At 46.2% G+C, this 4,905-nt stretch overlaps 1 non-coding gene across 1 annotated transcript; it reads left to right on the forward strand.

Moving 5' to 3' along the window:
- The first annotated feature begins 320 nt into the window (after window positions 1–320).
- Window positions 321–414, forward strand: trnay-gua (transfer RNA tyrosine (anticodon GUA)). The gene is made up of 2 exons: window positions 321–357; window positions 379–414. It is a non-coding gene; the product is annotated as a tRNA-Tyr (tRNA).
- The last annotated feature ends 4,491 nt before the right edge of the window (window positions 415–4,905 follow it).

A 4,905-nucleotide genomic window follows, 5' to 3' on the forward strand; every position in this document is an offset into this window, starting at 1 on the left:
GCGTGATTTTGGAATAAGCAGCAATTAGTTCAAGGTCGCTCTCTGAACTTTACAGGCACCTCACAGATTAACATGTTGCCATGAAGGCACAGGACGCCTCTTTTCCTTTTTCAAACCTGAAAACTTTCTGTGTCTGCCCAAACAAGGCTGCTCTGCCTCTGCTCACCAGCAGGGAGCGCTTTTGAGCAGCAAGACTTCAAAACACTCAGCTCTCGCTTTCAGGCAAAAGAAGTCTTCGATCAGCACCGGACTCCACGAGTCTGAACGTGTCAACAGGCGCACGGTGAACAATCACCAAAGACAGCACTGTTTATCACTTCCCTTCGATAGCTCAGCTGGTAGAGCGGAGGACTGTAGTGAATAAAACAAAATAAAGTCATCCTGAGGTCGCTGGTTCAATTCCGGCTCGAAGGAGTGAGTGTGATTTTGGAATAAGCAGCAATTACCTCAAGGTCACTCTCTGAACTTCACAGGCAGCTCACAGATTAACATGTTGCCACTCAGGCACAGGACACCTCTTCTCCTTTCCAAAACCGAAAAGCTTTCTGTGTCTGCCCGAGCACGGCTGTTTCACTCGAGCATTTCCCTCTGCTCACCAGCAGGGAGTGCCTTTGAGCAGCAACACTTCAAATCGCCCTCAATTTCAGGCAAAATTGTCTTCGATCAGTCAGTCAGTCAGGGCTCTCGCTGCTCCTCGAGCTCGGGCGGCTGTTGCTTTCCGGTGACCTCGTCTTCCTTCCGAAGGCTCGGGCTCTTCTCAGCCTCACTCATGATTACTGTGGCTTCCCGTTCTGCTGTTCCTCACTTGCTGATGCTCGATACCGCCGATTGGAGCAAAGTATTTAATATATTCAGGGAGGGGCAACCCAAGGCAAGATTTCTCTGCTGGTCTTGGAGCAGCTTGAAGGCGAGTGTGAGGCAGGAACTGTGAGGGGCGATTTACAAACAGCAAACGAGGAATTAGCTCAACTGGTGGAGCGCTCACTTGGCCTGTGAGAAGTAGCGGGATCTTTGATTATATTCTCCACTCACCGTTTGTCTTGGTGCAATTATACAGAAACAAGAGTGTTGTCAGTGAGTCCATCGCCCATGGACTTCCTAAACTTCACTGTGTGTTTGGGTACAGAGAGATCAAGGGGCAGCAAATCTTTTGATGTGCAAAACTTCTTGATTTTGCAATGCAGCAAAGATGGAAAGATGAGGTGAGAGATGGAAAAAAAGCTTCGTAATCCTTGATGCCTTCTCTGAAGATTGAATTCAAGCCCTTCAGATTCTGACACTGACGCACTGCTTGCTGCACTGAGAAGGCACTTACCAGGTATGGAGCCAGGCAGCACCACCAAGTAGGACAGCTTGCAAGGTATTGAAGGCCATAAAATTTTGCATAAAAAAATCCAAGCCAGGTAGGAATCGAACCTAATGCGTTATCCATTGCACCACTGGCCCAGATTATAACGAATTAGTAGCAGTGGGAGGCAGTGGGCGTGGCGGAGGTACTAAATAAATACATTGCATCTGTCTTTCCCAAGGAAGAAGACGCTGCCAGAGTGTCAGTAAAGGAAGATGTTGTAGAGATACTGGATTGTCTAAAAATTCATAAACAGGAGGTACTGGAAAGGCTGGCTGTACTTAAAGTAGATACGTCATCTGGTCCGGATGGGATGCATCCTCGGTTGCTGAGGGAAGTAACGGTGGAAATTGCAGAGGGACTGGCAAAAAACCTCCAAACATCCTTAGATATGGGGGTGATGCCAGAGGACTGGAGAATTGCAAATGTTACACCCCTGTTCAAGAAAGGGTGAAAGAAAAAATCCAGCAACTACTGACCAGTCAGTTTAACCTCGGTAGTGGAGAAAGTTCTTGCAACGATAATCCGGGATAGAATTAGCAGATTAATGACTTGGACTTGGGGATACAGGGCACAATTTCCAAATTCTTGCTACCAAAATGCTCCACTTCACTGTCATCTGCATTAAAATTCATCGGCCAATTATACACCCATTTTGCAAGTTTATTGATGTATTTTGTATTTGGTCGCAATCTTCATCAATATTATCCAAACTCCACCCCACCCCGCCAATCTGGTGTCATCTGTAAATTTTGAAATTGTACTTCCGATTCCCGAGTCCAATTGGTTGATGTGAATTGTGAACAGTGGTCCCAGAACCAATCCTTGTGGAGCCCCACTTTCCACCTTATACAGTGTGAGTCGCTACAATTAACCCCACTCTCTGTTTTAGAGCAGTAGTCAAGAGAAACTTCTTTACATAGGGAGTTGTCAGTCTGTGGAATTCACTTCCACAGTTAGTGTTTGGGGCACACAGTTCTGTAATGACAAGTGGTCCTCATGTTTTTATCCAAGACAGGCCTCAGCCCAGTCATTTACTCTAAATGTTGGTGCAATAGTTCAAGCTCAGAGGTGCCAGGTATCGGGAGCAGCAGTAGCTGTAAATAAAATCTAAATGTAAGTAAATACCAATACAGTTCATCTTCATCTATTTCTAGTTTAATAACTTTTGCTGAATGTGGCCCAGGCCAAGTGCCAGGATATCGGGTCAGGTTCACCATAGGAAATGAGTTTGACATCCCTGAGATAGACAATGTGAATCGGATTACCCTCATCCACTAACCCAGCAACTTCTTCAAAAAACTCAAGCAAGTTTGTAAGACACCATTTTCTTTCCCAGAAGCCGTGTTGAGTATCTCTAATGTCTCCTTCTCTTTCCCCATGATCATAAACAGCATCTCTTAGGATCCCTTCAAGCATCTTCCCTCTGATCGAGGTCACACTGATGGGCCTGTCATTCCCCGGCTCTGATTTGTCCCCTTTAATGCAAATGAGAACTACGTGAGCTACCTTCCAATCTCAGGGGACAATCCCTGACTCTATTGAGCTGTTGAAGATACAGGCAAGGGGCTCACAGAGCACCCGTCCCACCTCTTTAAACACCCGGGGGTGGATATCATCTGGACCTGGAGCACAATGCATTTTGAGAGTTCATATTTTATCCAAGATGACATCCCATTCTATTTTAATATTTATGATGTTATTGTTGACAGCACATCCCACAGCTGGAATCTGAGCATCATCCACAGGAGTGTAGACTGATGTGAAATAGTCATTCAACAGCTCTGCCATAGCCCGGGAATCTGTCCTGAACTGTCTTTCAGTGGCCCCAAAGCATCTTTAATGGTCTTCTGACTCCTGACGGAGCTGGAAAGACATTTGCTATTATTCTCAGAATTGGGCACCATCTTCTTTTCCAAAGATCTCTGAGCTTCTCTAATGGCTGCTTTATCTCCCTCGATTGTGGGTGATATTTGACCCAATTCTCCTGTAAACTGAATTCATCCTGATCCGATCTGGGTTAAATGTAAGACAGTTCGGGGAGTCAGGAATCATTCACCGCTAGACCCACACTGACAGGTAAAACCCCAGACGGTTCCTTAGTAAGGATTCCTCTGGTACCTCAGCATATCTTTGTCAGCTATCTTACAGTCCACTCCTGGAGGCCCCACTCCCTGAGCCTGCAACCTTCAGCAGGGTCAGTGGTGGAGTTCCGCAGTGGGAGTGATCCCAGAGTAACTGTCGGGATCGCCCCCACCCTGTGGATGGTCCGGGTCGTGTATTTTTAGTGATCCTGGTGTCTAACACGCACACATCAATAAAACCGGGAATTCTGGAAACACTCTGCAGGTCCTTCTTTATCTGGAGATCAAATGACTGTTGTATAATTGTACCAGCAGTTAACAGGCTCCTGGGAACTCCTCCCTCTGCTATTTTAATGCAGCCTTTAACCCATTTATTTTTAACGGATTTCAGCAGATCAATTTTGCTTTTAAATCTCTTCTCACAGTCAGAATATTTAAAAGGTCTCTCATCAGAGTGAACTCGCTGGTGTGTCAGCAGGTTGCATGATTGAGTGAATCCCTTCCCACACACGGAGCAGGTGAACGGCCTCTCCCCAGTGTGACTGTGTCGATGAGTTTCCAGCTCTGAAGGGTAATTGAATCCCTTCCCACAGTCCCCACATTTCCACGGTTTCTCCGTGGTCCGGGTGTCCTTGTGTCTCTCCAGGTTGGACGATCAGTTGAAGCCACGTCCACACACAGAACACGTGTACGGTTTCTCCCCGCTGTGAATGGTGTGATGTTTTTTCAGGCTGTGTAACTGGTTAAAGCTCTTCCCACAGTCAGTGCACTGGAACACTCTCACTCGGGTGTGTGTGTCTCGGTGCTTTTCCACTCACACTGATGTTAGAAATCTTCTCCCACAGACAGAACAGACAAATGTTTCTCCTTCCACATTCAACGGCCGATGATATTCAGGTCCTGATGAATCGAGTGACTCTGTCAGATCTTGACGTGATCTTTGGTTTGAGTTTCCCTCTGCAAATTCTCCCCTGTAAAAGGAGTTTATAAAAGTTATCACTGTAAGTACAGGATAGAAATTCAGATCAGATAACTTTACTTTCGATGGAACATTATTTCCTCTCTCATTCCTCAAAGCTGTAAATCCCCGTCCCACACACTCTCCATCCTCCTTGTGCTGAAATCCAAACCCATCGCATCATCTTTCAGTGGCCCTAAACCGTGAGTGAAAGGGTGAGAGAGGAATGTGAGAGTGAATGTGAGAGAGTGTGAGAGTAAATGTGAGAGTGAGTGTGAGAGAGTGTGAGTGAGAGAGTGTGAGAGAGTGAGTGTGAGAGTGAGTGTGAGAAAGTGTGAGTACAGCAGTGGGCTCGGTGTGGAGAATGAAGTGGGGCAGGTGGAGCATGTTTCAGTGGGGCAGCAGTGATCATAATCTTATTAGGTTTAGAACAGTTTTCGAAAAGGACAGGGGACAGTCAAATGTGAAAATTCATAACTGGAGGAGGACTAATTCCAGTGAGTCAAAAAGGGATC

This window comes from Heptranchias perlo, unplaced genomic scaffold (genome assembly GCF_035084215.1).
Source record: "Heptranchias perlo isolate sHepPer1 unplaced genomic scaffold, sHepPer1.hap1 HAP1_SCAFFOLD_444, whole genome shotgun sequence".
NCBI classification, from domain to species: Eukaryota; Metazoa; Chordata; class Chondrichthyes; order Hexanchiformes; family Hexanchidae; genus Heptranchias; species Heptranchias perlo.